General features: G+C 42.3%; 1 long non-coding RNA gene across 4 annotated transcripts in view; it reads left to right on the forward strand.

Annotated features, from left to right (window-relative positions):
- Positions 1 to 19,553, forward strand: part of LOC117245640 — a 69,931-nt gene that overhangs the window by 22,062 nt on the left and 28,316 nt on the right. For 3 of the 4 annotated variants that reach the window (XR_004500556.1, XR_004500559.1, XR_004500557.1), the window contains 3 exons: positions 13,771 to 13,863; positions 14,409 to 14,460; positions 15,178 to 15,265. This is a non-coding gene — a long non-coding RNA (uncharacterized LOC117245640). The remainder of the gene's footprint in view (positions 1 to 13,770; positions 13,864 to 14,408; positions 14,461 to 15,177; positions 15,266 to 19,553) is intronic. The other variant, XR_004500558.1, reaches the window with a different exon arrangement.

Below are 19,553 nucleotides of genomic sequence, written 5' to 3' on the forward strand. Positions count from 1 at the left end.
TTTGAAGCACACACAACCAATGCCTCATTTACATATCACATTTATTTTCTCCTATCAGGAAGCTGGGATTTGACAGCTGTCAAGAGCACGAGGCCTGGGTCATTCTGTGTTTGTTAGAATTTAAGCAGTATGGACAGCACAGGCAACTGTTTTGAGCTCTGTCATCTATCTGGTGTCAGTGGGGCCCTGTGGACTGCTGCTCTCAAGGGGATGGGCATGGACTGAGAGAGCTGTGCTAGCAGAAACTTAACTGTGGCTGTTTCACAGTGTCGGTTTTAGTGCAAGTATCTACAAAAAGCCAATGCAGTGGTCTTATACTGATGAAATATACTGGTGCTCATGCACTGCTATGCACTTTCAAAAGCACTACAGCCTAAATGATCTAACTTAAGGTTTTCCACACAGAAATCTATGACAGGCCAGGGAATTAAGGAGGGCCAATATCCCACTGCTGATGATCAAAGATGTAACAAGTCTCTGCTGCAAGAAGTTAATGCAGCTGGGAAATGTTCAGCATTCCAGCCTGAGTCCTTGGCATATCCTGTGAAAGTCTGAGACACAGCCTATTTTTGCTTGAAGCTAACTTTGTGGGAACTATAATCTGAATCAGGCACACAGTACTTCAACTGTAGGAGCAGGAATCCCATTATTTACTTCATCACAAAGGCATTTGTAAACTGTAAATGCATAGGTCTTAACACAGACCACAAAACTGGTGTAAAGTAGTCTGTTAGATACTTTTGAACTTGTAGAACTTTGTCTCCTAAGAACACATGTGATTCTTGTTCTTTCAGTGGAGAGGTTTGCAGATCCATGTGGGCAAATTGCCCTGAGTCACCAACACAAACAATTAAACAGGAAAGGGAGACAGAGGAGGAGGGTAGGCCCTACATTTCCTTGCTTGTAAAAAAAGACTGTGGAAGCAGCGGTGGGGGGGGAAAACAAGGACAAGAAAAGCCAAAGTCAGATTTAGAACACTTGAAACAAAACCTCACCATTGAAAGGGAAGAGTGGTGATAAAACAAAATGGTTTTGTCACAGGCTACTGATGTCTCCACATACACCCTTTCATTTTCCTCTGGTCTCCAGGAGCATTTTGACCTAACTTATGATAGGCATTTTGCTTAGAAACATGGTGGAAGTAGCCATCCATGGAAAGCTGTTTTGTTTCTGTGCTTTTTTTCATGCTTACTTTCAAGCCTGGGTTTTACTGTTCCATAATCATGTGTTTTCAGGAATACAGCAGTCTGCCTTAGTCTCTCTGGTATGCTCCTGGTTGCTCTTTTAGCTGTATAACATCGTGTTCCATCTTAGGGTGCTTTGAAAGTCTGAGGAGGTAAGCTGTTCCAGGATGCCATATATTTAAATAGCAGGCTATTGCATACAATGCAGAAGTGTCATCTAAAATGCTAGCCTTTCTGCTACATGTGCAGGAGAGATACTGATTTACCACAAGAAAAGTTGCAAAAGGACTCTCCTCCCCCTACAGCATCTGTATTCTCTCCTTCTATGCTGGGAGCAGAAACGCTGAGGAAATGGCCCTTGCCCTAGCACAGTGCTATACCAGGTTTTGGGGCTGTCACACGCACCCTTCATGTGAGTGTGGGGTACATATAAGGTTTATTATGTACAACACATAAGGAAGCCATGCAACTGCACTGCTATGACATTCATGGCAGGGCTTTGTCTGTCCCCAGGCATCTGGCATACTGCAAAGGAGGTGTGTGTTTCTGAGTGCCTTGGGAGAAGGAAACTCACCTTCTTGCATTCCAAGCAGGCAGGCTGAGGTATCAATCTCTGGCAAGACTGAGGCAGCTGCGGATGTAGATGTGTGTAGATGTAGCATGGTTAATTTGGGAGTTCAGAAATAAAATAATTCAGCAGCTGTTAGAGAATAAACTTCTTATGAAGGTTACTGAAATATGAGCTGGAAAGCCTCCAGTGCTCCTCCCCGTGTAGCTTTAAGCCTGAGTATGTCTCCTCCATTCTAGAGTGCAGCTGCATGGACTAAAGGTTTGATCAAAGCACATAATGAGCTTTTTAGGAGGAGCCTCTGGCCATCTCCATTGGATGTCTTTGGCAATGCTAGTGAGTGTCAACATCTCTACTTAGCTTGCTCATGTCTTTCTGAAATGTGGATACCATTGGAAAGTTTTGCTATCTACTATTTGCTTGCTGGCTTTTATTGTTTCAACAATAATAAAAAACAAAGTTAAAAACTTCCCAAATCTATTATAAAATCTGAATCTCTTAACTGATTATACAATTGTTGTCCTTTATAGTTCTATTTCCACAGGTATTTTGCTTTTCTTCCAAAACTTTCATCCCAGAGAGTTCATGATGAAAACTGAATGCAGGGCCTTGTTTCATCTCATTATGTTTAGTTTCCATCTTCCTTGGGTTTTCCTTAATTCAGAAAAGATAACAAAAAAGATGGTGGATGTGATTTCTATTCCAGGGAAGTAAAATAAGAACCTTTTGTTCTGACAAGAAAGGTATCAAAAAACCTGTATTTCATAGCACACCTGAAAGACAGGATGCCATCCAATGAGATCTGGACAAGCCTGAGAAATTTGCCCACATTCATCTCATGATTTTTAACAAGATCAAGTGCAAGGTGCTGCACCTGAGCTATGGCAACCCCTGGAATCATCACAAGTTGTGGATGAACAGGTCAAAAGCAGCCCTGTGAGAAGGATTTGGGGGTGCTGGTGGGTGAGAGGCTGGACATGACCCAGCCATGGGCACTCCCAGCCCAGAGAGCCAAACGTGTCCTGGGCTGCATCCAGTGTGGCATGCAGTGCATGCAGTGTGGGCAGCAGGGGAGGGAGGGGATTCTGTCCCTCTGCTCTGCTCTGGTGAGACCCCACCAGGAACCCTGCATCCAGCTCTGGGGTACCAGCACAGGAAGGACATGGAACTGTGGGAGTGAGTCCAGAGGAGAGTCACAGAGGTGGCCAGAGGGTTGCAGCCCCTGTCCTATGAGTAAAGGCTGAGAGAATTTGGATTATTCAGAGAAGGGAAAGTTTCAGGGTGACCTTATTGTTGCCTGCTAGTACCTGAAAGGGGCCTACAAAAGAGATGGAGGGAGTTTTTATGAGAGTATGTAGTGACAGAAAAGGGGGAATGGCTCTACGCTGAAATACAGTAGGTTTAAATTAGACATTAGGAGAAATTCTTTACTCTGAGGGTGATGAGGCAAAGAAGCTGTGGATACCTCATCCCTGGCACTGTTCAAGGACAGACTGAATGGAGCTCTGAACAACTTGATCTAGTGCTAGATGTCTCTGTCCATAGCAGGGAGATTGGAACTAGATGGTTCCTTCCAGCCCAAACCAAACCATTCAATAATTCTATGATTTTCTTATTATACAGCAGTTGCAATTATTCCTTTATCAAATATGAGTTGCTCTTTTTATTATAGTTTCTTTTTTTTATTAGCTGTGCCAGGTTGCCAGGTCCAAGAATCTGGATTTGTAAGAAAAATTGAGTAGATGAATAAATGTTCTTCTTTATTTGTTTCATAATATTAAGTCAGTGTTTAGGCTGTATTTATGACACACTTTCCACAGAGAAGCTTTGACTCAGATGCACAGATGTAAAAAAGCTGTGTGTATATTTTTTATCTTTTGATATAAATGCTGGTTTACTGTGATGTAATTGACAATAACCACTGCCAAGGGATATCTTGTGTTTCACACATCAAATTAGGAAACAAAATTAAATATGGAAAGTATTTTTTCCAATTTTGCACAACTTTCTGAGTTTTAATTAGATTTTCCTTGGTCAAATAGGAACATATTTAATTCCCTCAGCATAGCTTTATTTACTTGGGTTAATAGACATAGTCATAAAAGTGGACATCAGAATTAGCATACTTCTAATAGGAGCAGAGTCAGTGAAATCAGCCATGGTTTCAGGCTGTCTGGAGACTGACTACTGTCTTGACACTACTGCCAGTGTTACACATACACATGAGCTAGAGCAAGAAATTGCCTTCATGCCGTGATGTTTGACCATGTCATAAAACAGAGGGGTTCTGTGGGGTATTCCTCCTGAGCAGGAGAAGAAACTGCTCTCATGTAGGCTGCCTTAGGACCTAGAGACACATCTCACATGCTTGACCTAAGGTTAGCAGCTTGGACTAATCAACAGACTTGCTGAAAAACATAGCCAGAGACAAATACCAGGAAAAGGCTAGCACAGTCTGTCTATTTTTTCTGACCTGCGGTCAAAATCCCAAAGTAGGTTAGTTTTAGTAAATTCTCTGTGATGTGCATTTTGAGGGACAAAATCCAGGTCTTTAGTGGTAGAAGGAAGTCTCTCTTGGTACCTGACCTACTAGACTTGAGGCAGTACAATGCATAAGCAGGTCTTGTCTAGAATGTCAAATTTCAAAACTAGCATATTTTTACCAAAAGTGCTTCCTGACAAGTTTCCTCTTGTTTACCAAAAACTTCTACTGGACCTATTTCTTAGTCCTGAGATGGAATTTCTGGCTCAGTGGCAAAGCAAGTGTCTGAAGTGTTCAACACTTAGTTCGGGAGCGTGGATTTTTGATCTCTACTTATTCTAATGCAATACAAGGGTACAAACCACTGCATGACACCATACATGACCAGGGCACTGGCCATTTGAAGGGAAAGGACATTGCTCTTTTCTTTTCTCATAAAGAACTGTAAACATCATGATGTCATCCCAGTGTGGACATGCACAAAGTTGCATCTTTTGAAATTTAGGAGTAGTTAGGTTGAAAAGCCCCTCATATTATGTTCTGGTTATATCATTAGATGTGGACAAAGCCAAATTCATGAAACTTGGATGATGTCATTTACGAAAATATTTGAGCTTAAAAAGGCAGATTTCAAAAACCTCTTTGGGACTGTGCTGCTCCCATTGCAGTGAGTATGTGCAGGGCAGATTTCCCTTGTACTGAACAGGTCTGGTGTGTGGAAATGACTTTATTGTTCCCAGACTGGGTGGAGTGAGTTTCTATTGTTCTCAAATCTGAGCTGAGAAGCTTCAGCTGCAGCCTGGCTGAAACATGTCTGGCTCTGCTCAGTGTGCTCTCAGTGAGCCAGTGTGTCTATGGGCATTGCCTGGTAGCCTACCAAGATCTCTTCTGGGGCCTTAGAAGCAGCCTGGTGGCACCACCTGAGATTCTGGCTTTACAGGCTATAGCTTTGGCTTTCATTTTTATTTTCACTCTGTAGATGTGAACCTGATATTTTGCTCCCCAGTACTAGGCTTTCTGGCCCCAGCATCCCAGAACTTCTCCAAGCCCTTGCCCACCTCAGGGAGCTCACAGCAGCTTGTGTGCTGCGTGGGGAATGCCTGATTCCCCTCCAAGTTCAAACTCTTCACGTGGGAACAAAAGCATCCCAAAGGAAGTCATTCTAGTTGTGTCAAACATGTTGTCTACCTGATTGGTCTTCAGTCTAGCCGGTGATAAAACAGAACTCCAGGGCAGGAAAAGGCTGTGGTATCTTTAATGAAGAATCAACTAATCATAATAAGAATGTGCCATGCTCTGAAAAGAGATCTGATGAGCAGAAGAGGCCTGAAGTATGGCCAGATCCAGCTACAATGCCTGTCGTGGGAACAATACAAGAAGTCACAGCCATACACCAGCTGTTTGGGCAAATGCTATGAGCTAACCAACTCAATCAGAAAACTGCTACTGAGAAGCAGTACTGGGAAGGGCTCACTCACCCTTGCTGAAGAAAGGCCCAAGACAGAGGCAAACATAATTGCAAACCAGAATAATGAAACTGATTTTGCAGGAGAACCTGGTACTTCAGCAAGTGACCAAGGCAGCACTAGCCCAGTGCTGGAGCACCATCTGGTGACAAAAAGCCATAAAAGTTTTCTGCAGATCCCATATTGTCTGATAAGAAAATACGTTGTCTCTGTGACTGAGATGCTGCTCAGGTGTCTGAACACTGACCTCTCTGACACAGAACATCCATGCTCCTCTGGCTGTCTAGAAGGAGATGTGACAAAAATTCACGGAGGAAAGCAGCCCAGACTGTGTTTCCTGCAAAACTAATACATGTTTTTAAATAGCAGTCAAAGAGAGAATAGCCAAAAGAGGTAAATTAATATACATGTAAGTTATTCTGCCATTCTACATATCATCAGTATGGCCAAGGAAAAGGAAGGAGTTTGCACAAGAAAGAGAATCTGCCCAAATGGCATTGTAAGTCCTATAACACCTATCATTTTTGTAGGTTTTGATGTGACATTTTGTGTAACATTTCCTTACACTTCTAAACATGTTGGCATTTCTAAGCTTGTAAAACATTGATAAAAACTTTTTTTAAGGGACAAACTTACCCAGAATCATAGGGTATGGAGCACTGTTCTGATCTGGTCTTTCCTTCTAGGATGTGCTGAAACCTTTGTTTTTCTGGTATCAGCAAAAGAGAAAAAATATATCTCAAAAGGGAAAAATATCATTCAGATGGATGGCAAACCTATTCATTAAGCTATTCAAAGGCTTCCTTTCATTCTTTTGTTTTCATTTAGCTTGTGAACATCACTCCCCAGCAGAGACCTTTGGAACACAGCATTTCTATATGCATGAGCTGGTCAGACCAAACTCCATGGCAGGTCCATATCTCCCTGACTAGACATGGTTTGCACCAGCCACGGTCAGAGAAGTGTGGTTAGAAGGAGGCTGGTAGCTTGAAATTTTCCCTCTTCCCTTGACTAAGGCCCAGGCCATGTGTTCCAGCTGCCCCAGTGAGGCACAACTCACCTCTGCCCACAGTTATCCCACTGTCCCTGCTCTCTCACAAAAAAAATTCTCCTCTGGTCACCTCTCCCTTCTGCATCTGACATCTGTTTCAGACAGGATACCATGTGGCCACTGTCAGTGGCTAAAGGCTTGAAGGCACAGTTTCTTGATCCCTGCTAGAAGGGAAAAAAGCCATCCCTGCAGAGAAAGTACATGTAAGAACTACAGGCTTGTGTCTGTGACCAAGCTCCATCCATCCATGGCTGGGAAGCTGGCTGGCTGAATGGTCTGTTTTGGTGAAAAAGTAGCTACTTGGAGACCAGAACACATAGAGCAACGCATAGCTCCCAACACACAGCCACCTAAAGGCATGCAGCATTGGAGAAAAGCACCTGCATGTTCTTTAGAGAGACTTCTTGACCAGTGTCAAGTTGACTCTGCTGCATTACAGGGTAATTCTTACCTAATTCTTGATCCCAGTTCATATTTCTTGGGTGAGAAAACAGAACTGTATTCTGCCCAGTGGCAAACAAGGCTGTTTATCATGCCTGGATGTACTAGTGTTCTGGCTGGCTTGTACCATAACTACTAACACGAACAATCCAAAACACAGGCAGCTTAAGTTTCATGGATGTTTCCCCCTGCTGCCAATTCTGTTAATATGTCTTTAGTGCAAACACTCTTTATTTGGGTGAGTTTCTTATATCAGGGTTGCAGTCAGAAAGGATTTCTGCAAAGCACTAATATTTTTTCATTAACTAGTGTGTATCTTTGCTTTTGTTAAGTGATGCAGTTGGCTCAATTCCTTCTCCTCCAGTGGGTCAGACCCACATTACGTGGTCCCACTGAAGCACAGGAAATCAGAGGCTGATAGTTCCAGCCCTATATTTGAGGGATTTTTCTCATTATAGACGTAGGTGTCATTTCTTACCACATGTCCCTGTGGATTTGGCAGTAGAAGGTGGCAGGATGCAGGACAGAGAGTACACCCCACACAGAGAACCAGTGACATGTAGGTCAGCAGGTGCTTGATTTCTAATTTTCTGTATCACGTTGCATGAGCACAAGCTTCAGTGTAAGCGCAGCAGGAGGAACATGCTCCAAGTCTGCAAGAACTGATAAGCAGAGCTGTCAGCATTGAAACTACACCCCCACGTGTCACATGCAACTCAACACCACGCTGGAGGCTTTAGGACTTTGATCAGCAGTTTTTTTCAGATATGGACAACCAAACTGCCTTGCCTTGCAAGTCCTACTTGAAATTTTTCTTATTTATATCTCCTTTTGACCCTGCTCAGTCCTTCTGCTGAAGGTAAAGGATTTGGTGTGACCTTCAGAGCCCAAGTGGAGAGATGGGAAGAGAAGCATTGACTGGTTAATTGCATGGAAAGGAGGAAGAGCCTTAAAATTAAGTGTATTCTACATCAGTAGGAGGATACAGTGCTTTATGCTGTGATGAGCCAGAGCTCTGTAAGCTGTTTCTCTGCAGAAAGGAACAGATTGGACCATGAGTCACTCTGAAAGTAGCATGATTCTTTTTTAAGTCAGAGCAACAGGTCTTCCACGTATAAATTATAATTTTACTGAAAGTATATGATATAGAAAGTGCTTCATTTCCCTTATGCTGTTCACCTACTTCCCTGAGAAACAGGTAGAACAATAAAATAAAGCAGCAGATGAACACCGCTTGGTTTTTACTTGGGGACTAAATGACACTTGTATTCCAAAGTAAAGGAAAGGAAAAAAACCCAAATTCCTTTCTTACATCACTGTTGATGATTGCCTGCTGTTATGGCTCCCTCTCCCCCAGTTATGTCATTTGGTGAGCTGGAAAAATTTTGGAATATGCAGAAGAGGGATTCCAAGAAACTCTTTACTGGACACTGTAACTGTGCTGATAAACATCACACCAAATTGTTTTACATCAGAAAGCATTAATGCTGGGGAGGTTTTCATTATGAACCAGACAAAATTGAAATTCATGTGCCCATTCCTTTACTCACAGATATAATGTTTTTGACACTATGAGTTAACTGATGAGTGTGAGCAGTTGCAAAGTAACTTATCTTACAGATAAGTTAAAAAAAAAAATCAAAAGCCTGAGCTGGATTCCAAGGCCATTTACCAGATGTATGTGGCTGAAACAGAGACCTCTAATTTGAGAAATCTATAGGACGCAGAGACTTGCCAGAATTCATAGGAAAGCAAGAATTAGGAATAACCGCCTGGTAGTTTTAAGACCTGTTTCCTTCTGAATTGTTTTTTGTTCTGGTTCAAATGACAGTTAGCTCTAAGGGAACTGGATACTAAGGAAAGGAGAAGTACAGACACTGCCAGTCCTCTGAAAGCACTCTGGCCCTGATCTCAGTTGGTGTTTGGTAGTTGCACTGTATAGCTTCCTTGCCAAAGGGGCAAGACCCTTGGGCTGGAACAGAGCAAGAAGTGAATTTAGCCAGTTGGGAAACCAGACACATCTTTTACTTTGCCCTCTTTCGGTTTCCCAGCTCTCCCCAGTCCTTTGACCCAGAATCAGCCGGGGATACCGCACACAAGGATCCAAAATGCTCATCTGTTGTGAGCTAAGTACTGACTGTCTTTCCAGTTCTGGAAGTCCTCGTGGTTAAGAGCACAGCAGGGAAAACTATTCATGCACTTTGAAAGTAAAATCTTTAGAGAGAAGCTGGAGAACCTGAACATACCCAGTAAAAAAAAAGTATTCTGCTTTTATATCCACAATTTCTGGTCTCAGAACTACAAAGAAGCTGGTCAGATACTTATCCTTACCTCTCTCCAAAATCAAAAGAAATAGATATTGTAGTGGGCAGGGTTCAGAAATCTGTGTGTCTCCTTTACTTTGCAGTGGAGGTAATTCACTTTAAAAGAAGCTTACACCTCTATCAAGGAATGCATGCGCTGTTTTCTAAATTGCCTTGTCATGAGAATGTCATTCAATTATATATGTGTCAAATGGACACTTAAAATATATCTGAAGTTTTGAAAGCCACAGTCAAATCCCCCCCATGCCAGCAAGCCAAACTCATATTTTGTGCAGTTTTTTGATAATTTTGCCTTTCCAAAGACTAAGAGGAAGCAAGATGAATTTTATAAGATGTCTGGATCTCAGAAATTCAGACTTAACACTTTGTTGTAAATATCTCTATATCAAAAGGGGAAGGGATGGTTCCCAATGCTGTTCCAAAAATAAGCATGATCATGATGTGTATGAAGAGGTGAATGAAAGACTTTTAGCAACATCTTCTTCCAGAGACAGGGGAGAGCCTTGCTAATCACATCCCAATCATCTCCCACGTGCTTTTGATGAACTCCTTGGAACACTTGGAATATTATTTTCTGACAAATACAGATTCAAATTCAGGACTTCAGGCACATGGCAGAGGCCACAGTATTTGTAGCAGCATGGTTCACTGCAATATATGTCCTTGTGACAGAAGAACCATTTTCTCTCAGTCTCCCATCTTGGCCCATCTGTCCCTTGAAGATTAAGATAGATCTTTGTGATCAACCAATCTGCCTTCCCAGGAAGGCAAGCTATATGTATTCCCCATTCTTTCTTCCTGAGGTGGTATGTTTCAGCCTGCCTGAATGACAGTGGTTAAGATTTGTCATCAAGTTCAGTTGAACACACCAATGATTAATTATCATCACGGATGAAAATGTGCAAAATTCAACATTTGATTTTCCTCAGCTTCACTTTCAATTATGGGACCTCCCTGTGGCTCTATCTGCTAGATGCAAAAGCCATGTCCTGTTTGATTTCTTTCTACTGGTAGTTTTGTTCTTTCAGGTCTTTTGGAACATACCTAACAGCACTGGGAATTGTCCTCATCCCAGTGGAAGCTTAGTTCCTCCTTACACTTACATTTTTAGAGATGTCTGTGAGGTGCCCCCTGGACAAGAGAGGCAAAGATTTAGTTTCAGATAAGCACTGTTAAAGTGAGAGGTGTGGCTTTAAAGCCTGGGAAGAGTGGATCCCATCCCTCTGCCTCAGGGGATGGTCCCTTTGAGTCCAGGAAGGTTTGCCCCACCCTGGACCCGTCCCTCATGGGGTGGCAGCCCAGGGTGTTCTAATTGGTTTTGAGCCCCTGAGGTTTCTTCCTTTCTCTGTCCCTATTAGTCTCCAACCTTAAACTCCACCCTGGTTCTGTCCCACAGAACCCATCAGCCTGCCTCTGTTCGGGGCTGTCTGTCTCTGGGTCTAAACTGAGTTTGTTCCTGTGCTGAATAAATGGTTTCCTGAGCAGAAGCCTGTCTCACTGGTAGCCTCCCTGGACATGATCTTGCAGCCCTGGAATACTACAGGTGTCAACTAGGTCTTTATCCATTTAGTGGCTAACATGATAGATTAAATCTCACTTTGATGGGGAGTGCCATCCACCACCTTGTTAAAAAAACCCACCAGACATCTACAGTATGGATGTCTGCTAACTTCTGTCTCCCAAGCTCCCTCAAATTTTTTTTAATGTGCTAAGCCCACATTAAGCCAAATGAAATGAAAATAAACCTCTTGAGGATCTAGCACGAAGTTATAGCAAGATCACATTGTTTCAAGACCTATTTCTTCAGGTGGTACTTTTCTGGTGGATGGAAGGGAAAGGAGAATGAAGGTGCAGAATTGCTTGATGCAGAGCATGCTATCCCACAAAATGTGATAGGAAAGGGCTTGGCAAGGGGAAAGGGGTAATATTTAAAAGCTATACTAAAGAATATTGGCAGCAGAATCCTTATTTAGGATACGTTCATCCTCATACTAAGCATGTCAAAGGCACTTGAGAAAAAGAGCTGCCAGAACACAACCAGAAAAAGATGGTAGGAAAGCAACCTAAAATCAGTCCTTGCTTTTACCTGGTTCTTCCAGTTTCTTTTCTTTGCTGACAGCTCTGGTGCCTGTGAGAAATCTCAGTATTCATCGTTAATCTGTCCCTAGACTCAAAAACTCTATGGAAAGAGTACAAAAGAGAGAACAACTGCTCATCAAACTGTGGTGGTTTGTCATAAGTGTAACAAACATGCTGCACCCCTTGTATGACTTCATGTGGAAAAACAATGCCCAAAGGCATCAAGGGTTTGGAACAGTCCCTTAACTATCCCAGGATTTGGTCTTTTGAGACTGGAAAGAGGTAGAAATACTTCCTCAGAAAAAAAGGCATCTGAGACATAAGCTGAGATACAGGCCAAGTACGGTCTGCATGCATGGGCCTCAAGAGGCCACAGAGATGTAGGCAGATAAAATAAGTAAAGCAGAGTGCTGAGCAACCTGGTCTTAGCACTGCCTGGCAGAGCAGCACTGAGACATGAGTCACTGAAGTACTAAAGTACTGACAGGCAGGAGGAACCTGCAAGAATTTCCATGTCTCTGCCTAAAACTCTAAAACAGGTTTGGGGCAACTTCTGAGCATCAGCATTTATATCACCAAAGATAAAGCATGAACATAAGGGAAGTGTGCAGCAGTCTTTAGCTTGGAAGGAGAATGCCTCAGAGGAATGTCTGCATTTTGCTTGTAGGCTGCTATTTGGATGATCTTATGAGATTACAGAAAATGGGGCTTTTGAATTATTTTACTATCAGAGAAGGATGGGTAAGGAGTGTTCTGGGAGAAGAGTCATTAAGCAACAAATCAGGGGGCAAAGTCTGTTGGTTCTCATTAGCAATGTTAATAGCAACAGGCATGTCTTCCTTGCTGGAGATTCCTTTGACATATACACAACTAGTATCAAGTGACCAATAACTGACGGGAGTGTAATAGTTTTTGTGTCTGCCACATGTGCAGAGAGGAATTCAGTCTTCACAATGCAATGTTATCACATTTTATCTGTTTCTATGTCTTTGAAGGTAAAAACCAACCTGATGTTGATGTTTCTAACTAAAAAATAAAAAAAAGAAAAAATATCCTTTTTGCCTCCTTCTTGGCTACTACTGTGTATTTTTAGTTTTGTAAGACTTTTCAAATCTATTCACATCCAGAAAACTTATTTTTTGTTCTTCATAAAGTCTGATGTCAAGTGGTGTTACTGAGAGAAGTAACAGATTACATTGCAGAATTGTCTGAAACTAAATAACAAAATGCTTTTCTTCAGCTGTTGGACACCAGTGAAATCCAAATCAGTCTGCAGGTAAACAAGGCTGTTTCATCAGTTCATTTGACTATCAGTTACAGGACTACAGAGTTGGAAGTTTAAGTTACCCAGTGAGCATTGCCTCTTTTACTCATTTGGTTAAGTAAGTGCTGTGGCATGAAGTTGGAGGTAAAAATTTTGTCCTTCCTCTTTGATTGCTGTCTAATACATGTATTAACATAACCTGTTGGGCCAAATTAGACAGAACTGTGGGTAGAATTATATTTAATCTTGCTTTGCTATTATTTTTTAGCAAGTAGTTTCAATTTTTTGTATTTCCTAAGATCACGAGATGGTGGATTTGCAACCAGAAGAGCTACTATATATGTACATATAATTTGAAATGCCATAACTTCAAGTCCAACTAAAGCATATTCTTTAAGAAATAAGCTTTAATAATGTGATTTTCTTGATCAGTAGAGTCAATAAGCCATTTATAGGTATGTAATATCCAAATATGCTACAACGTAGTCTACCTGCAGCTTTAAGTCTTTTCAGAAATGCATGATGCAAGAGGTTATGATCTCTCTTCTGTTTCTGTCATAACTGCTTGAAGTGCTGAGATGGATATCCTAGTATGGAATATTGGGTGAAACCTGCTGTTGAGCTCTTGTCACAGTTTGTTTTTTGAGTCAACTCTCTGAGCAGTCCATCCTAAGACAAGGGGACAGGAATTTGCTTGCATTGCTCCCTTGTGTTGTGGAGCAGATGAAGTGGCTTGCCATGCTGTGATTCTCCTGAGAACAAGCAGTCTCTAGGTGACCACTTAGAAGGTGCAGATGAAAGGCAAACACTCTTCCTGAGCAATTTTCTTTGTCTGATTACTTTCATAAATTTTACCTTACAAAATGCCTAATTTGCAACTGAAAAGGCTATTTGTCTTACTTTCCTCACAGTTTTATTCAGGAAACAGCCAAAATGGCTGGTGAAGCTCTGTGATGACTGCAGTTCAGTTTCTCAGCAGATGGAAAGAGCCCTGAGCACTCAAGGTGAATATTTGGCTAAGACTGGCCAGAAATCTGAATAGTGCTTGATTATCTAGATTCAAGCAAATTACTCATGCTTGGGCACCCTCTTCTGTAGCCCTGAGAAGCCACAATCGACAACTTATTCTCACCCATTAAGTCAGGTCCCAAACACTATTAGCAAGTCCTAATAACTGCCGTGAAAATTAGAAATATGCTGGCATTAGGAACTGGCAGCTCTGTTTAGCTCTGTCACAGGCAGACTGCCTTTTCAATGTATCATTAGTAAGCTGGGAAATTGGAGCTAATGGATGGACTTTCTGCAGTTTTCTGGCATTCAATGACCACTGGATGGCACTGAGGTTACTGGCCTGCTCACAGATACATTCTAAGAAAACTCACGTTTTGATTTTAGATCTTCTGAAAAATTGTCTGGGACACTGATCTGGGGCTATTTGTTTGCATGTGTGTAAGGCTGGTTGCCTCACTCACGTAGATTCTTTACTGCCCCCACTTTGGGACTGCTTACAGCTTACAACAATAAATGCTCACTGTAAATCTCCCCACAGGTGTACATGAAGCCTCAAACTTGTTCTGAGTGCATGCTGTCCTGTCACACTGGTGGGTGAAGAAGATAAGGAGCCTTGACTGTTGTATTAATCCCTAAGCTACGTCACTGACACTGGCTACAGAGCAATGTCAAATCTGCCAAAGCATACAATTGTCTTTAAGTACTGGCAGCATCAGACAGAGTTCACTGATTATCCAGCCATCTTAATGCCCATGGCTTCTGAAGATTTCTGATGCTGAAAGCACACAAACTATAGCACAATGTTTTCAGAAACCAAAACACCCAACATCTTAAGGTATTTGTAGATATCTGACCTTAAAGCTTCTTGTCTGTCTCTGAGGATGTTCTCTGGTGAGGCATTCAGATTTGTTTCTAGTTCTAGAAAATGCCACTAATCACATTTTATTATACTGTCTGAAGGCCTGAGCCACAAATACAGAATTAGCAGGTTTTACGTATGCTTGATCCACACGGTGCAGCCAGTTTGGTGGTACACCTGGAACTGGGCATGGATGTGAATCCATCCATCTAGCTGCAACACAAAAATTTTTTTACTGGTTCCATCTCAAACTATGTAGTGCTGACGCAGCAGGATATTGCATGCATTTGGCCTCCTGGCTCCTCTTTAGCTACTAGCTATTGATGCCTTGAACAAGTTAACCCCCCCTTCTCTTAAGCTCTAGGTTGTGTTTGATTTTGTAATCAAAGCAGCTTTTCAGGGAGATGGCTCTTCAGGCTGCTAATGACAGTTTTATTTGCTTTTGCAGGGCAAGCTGGAGCTGGCCAGTAGTCCAAGTCCTCAAAGTGCAAGGACACCAGCAAGGAGTGGGCCAGAAGGAAGCACAAGGGAGTTTGGTGAGCAAAACCCCTCTTTCATGCTTGTCATGCTGGCAGGGTAGTGGTCTGGGTGCAACTGCATGGCACCTGGCTGTAATGCCAGGGTGCCTCTGACAACAGCTAGCCAACAGAGCGGTCTGCAGTGATGGTGTGTTGTTGCTTTAGCTCTGCATCTCTGCTGACTGGAAGATGAAGTTAGAGTATTCAGCTGAAAGAGACAGGAACTGAAATATCACTGTGATTAAGGGTTACCTTAGATGGCAAGTTCTTGATCCTTTTGGACTATTTTCAGAATTCTGGATTACAAGGATTGTTCTTCCTTGCCCTCTTCCCTCAGACTTTCAGCAGATTAAAGGCAGGTCAGAATCACTTTGTGAATGCCCAGTTTCCAATACACTGGCTTTCAGAAAGGAATTTCAGAATATATATACACAACTAATAATAATAAAATCTGAACACATAGGGCACCATTTTCTGGTGTCTGTTTAGATGTGTATTTCTACACAGTAGATACACATCTAAGCATGAAACTACATTAAAGTTTTCAATGTCTTTTCACTGCCAGTTAGTTGCATACAAAATGAGACATTAAGGAATTCTAGAAATTTTGATCTATGCACTCTTAGTTCATGACTTCTGAGAAGTTACATGCTTGTTCTTATTAAAACTGAGAATTACTTTAATACAGACAGGAAATTTGAGAGAGGAGGCTATTTACACATTTTTTTGAAAGAGACTTGGTATTTATGTGTAAAAACAGAAAGCTGAGACATTTAATGGGCAGACATGGCCAACACATCATCAAACATTGATTTGGTTTAGAGAACTAGATGGCAATGGAATATTGAGTTTTTTAAAGTGTCTGTTCTTCTGAGAATAACATAACCTAATTTTAAATAGATATAGACTCTGCTAGTTGTTTTTGATTTTGCAAGGACCTCAGCATCCTGCAATCAGTCTGAACTCAAGCTTGCTGGGTATCCAATGCCTTTGAGAGCACTGTGTTCTGTGTGACATTCAAAGTACCTGAACACAGCCTGTCCCAGTAGCAACTGAAGTTGTATTTGATGTGATATATAGCTACACAGCACACAGCCACAGGGACCTGGATGCCCAGAGCAATCTTAACATTATTTTTCTTAGAGCTAGTATGTTTTTCTACTTTATTTCCTCTTCATTTTTTGACTGTGTCCTTTCAGGGGACACTTCCAAGAAAAACAGTTCTGTTTTGTCCAAAGGGCTTATATTTACATACTTTTGATTCCCGAGAAACTGTGGTAGTTCTTTGGCAAGTAAATGAAAATTTAGGTTGTATACTCCAGGACTTTTGGGCAGGAGGGGGAGCAGTTCAATTTTGCCGAGCTGTCGACTCACATGGCTGTCTCTCTCCTTATACAAATTCAACTAAATACAAAAGGGGAGGCCTTTTATGAATCAAGTGTTCCTTAGCTATAGTGTGGTCCTCTTCAATTCTGGATTTGAAAGATCTGTTCCACTGTTAGAAATCCGCTGTCTCTATGGAAAAGGATCCTTCCAGTTTCTATCCCCCCAAATATGAAGAATGTTAAATTGACAATTTCTGGGCTATGCAATGCATCTTAAAATTCTCATGTCTGCAGAAGTAAATTGAACATGGTCTAAACATTTCTCTAAGTAATAAACATGCTGCTTCTAATCAGCAGTAGCTCTACAAGGTGTAAGTGTGGGCATGTGTGTTTCTGTGGGTGGTGGCACATTAGCTGCTGTGACCTGCAGTAGATGCTGGTTAAGTTCTGTCTGCACAGCTTCGTGTAACCTGAAGCAGCTGATGTCTGCGTGGGAGAAGTCAGTGCTTTGTTCTTAGCAGCTGAGCTGACATGTTCTCCTGGGCTTTCTTGCTTCCGTATCTAGTGTTGTACGTGCACTGAGACACCTTGTGCTCTGACCTTGCAAACCGGTATTCTTAAAAACAGACTTCTGAGGTATAGATGGGAAAATGCTTAAAGCTCATAAGCAAAATCCAGGATGGAGCCAAACTTTCCCAAACACTTCTGTACTGTGGCAGAACTTGCATGAATAAGCCAATTCATCCAAATAAGCTGAACTGGGAATGGGCAGACAAGTCTTCCTGATGCTGCCTAAGCAGCAGCTGTCTAGGCAGAGCACCTGGGATACCAGAACAGAGAGGCTACACTGCCATAAGAGGGGCGGGAGTGTATGTGGGCAGCGCTATACTGCTGTGCTTGGGTGAGGGGTATGGTATGGTCTCTGTGCACTGTCACACAAGCAGAGAAGGTCCAGTACAGCAAAGAAAGCCCAGGCTCCTAAGGCATGTGCAAAAATGTTGCAGAACTTAAGTACCATGAATGGTAACTGAATTTAATTTCCATTGTGAAGAAAAACGGTGATGGACAGAAGAGGAACTGGATGTGTATTAGCAACTAATACAAAGATGACAAGGATATTATTATATAAGCAAGCAGGAGTCACCATCACTAACATTACACCCTTCAGCACTGTAAAAAGAAGTGTGACAGGTCAAGGCAGGTGATTCTTGCCCCCTTCTCCACTCTTCTGGCACTTCACCTGGATTACTATGGACTGCTCTGTGGGCCCCAGCATAAAAAGGAGGTGTGTGGACTTTTTGGAGTAAATCCAGAGTAGGCCACAAAGATGATCAGATGGATGGAGTGCCTTTCCAATGAGGAAAGATTGAGAGAGCTGGGATTGTTCAGCTGGAGAAGGCCTGGGTAGGGTGATATTATATCAGCCTTCCAGGACCAGAAGGGAGCCTACAAGAAAGACTAAGAGGGACATTTTACAAGACCATGAAATGATAGAAAGGGGGAATGGCTTGAAACAGAAAGAGAGAAAGAGAGTAGGTTTAAATTAGATAGTAGAAGAAATTCTCTACTGTCAGGTTGGTGAAGCACCAGATAAATGGTTGCCAGAGAAGCTGTGGATGCCCCATCCCTGGCAGTGTTCAAGGATAGGCTGGATGTGGCTTTGAGCAACCTGGTCTAGTGGAAGGTGTCCCTTAACAATGGCAGGGGAGTTTAGACTGGATGACCTTTAAGATCTGTCTCTCTTTCCCACCTGCAGCTGCTGTGCTAGGGTGTGGCCATGTGCTATCCCAGTGACTCTTGGGGCTGGCACAAACCCCACTGCAGCTGCACCAAGTGTCATGGCTCTAAAGCTTTTTGGCTGCTGCCATGTGTCGTGGATCCCAGAACTGTTAGTGACACAGGCATTTTGTATCTCTTGAGTCCCTACTGGAAATACCTGCCCAGGACAGCCAGGGCAGTCCCTCGAGAGACGCTTGTCTCCCTCATGTCCTCTCTCCTGTGATGGGTTGCATTAAGGGTATAGAAGTTTGGCAGAAGAAAAACTGTGGCATTCCAGCTGGTCCTGGGAGATCAGAGGGGCAGGGTGCATCTGGGCTTCATTTCTGATTGTATACAGCTAGGCACTGTGAGTCCGGTCATGCTCAGTGAGATCTGGGATACACCAGAAATCCAGCCACATTAGCGATCCCAGATTCACCAATAGTGTGAGGTTCATTAATTCAGTGCTGCAAGTTTGCTCAAGCTCGATAAGAGCTTTCACAAACACCGACTTGTTCCTGCTCTGCCCAAAGCTGGTCTGTGATTGAGGCCTCCTCCTGGGAGAGTGAGGGAAAGCAGGCAGCCGCACATGACCTGGCTTTACCACCTCTGTGGTTTACAACAGCCCATTAACTATTTCTGGCTTATGAAAAGCAGATCCTGCAGATCCAGGGAAAATGGTAGCAAATTCTTTGGTAAGCTAGTAGTTTTTGAGACCAAGGTCATGTTTAGAAAATGCCATCAGTATCTCTTACTGACTAGTAACTACACAGAGGTTAGAAGAATACTAAATATGCTTCTGTTAAGTTTCCCCTGATCCAACTACGTTGTGTTTGACAGGACTTATGTTTCTAGAAAACTCTGCAATAGAAAACAATCAATAGTAGGTAATTTTTGGTTATTCTTCCCCCAAAAATTTGCACTTTTGCTCATTTGATCAGGTCTGGGGATAATCACTGACTGTCACTCTTCTTCTTATATTGACCTTACTGTCAAGAGCTGGACTGAGTTTACATAACCATTTCTGCAAGCCATGATTTTCAAAGGAGGTGCTATATGGAGTACCAAGAGCCAACACTTAATCTTAAAAAAAAGGTGTTTTCAAAGCCAAAGCTGTTGTGTAAGCCAGACTAATCTGACCCATTCACAGGACCAAGTTCAGCTTTCTTCACCAAAATATTTCTGTTTGTTAAGTTAAATTCTGAAGTAAAAATTCTAAATTG

Source organism: Parus major, chromosome Z (assembly GCF_001522545.3).
Source record: "Parus major isolate Abel chromosome Z, Parus_major1.1, whole genome shotgun sequence".
NCBI classification, from domain to species: domain Eukaryota; kingdom Metazoa; phylum Chordata; class Aves; order Passeriformes; family Paridae; genus Parus; species Parus major.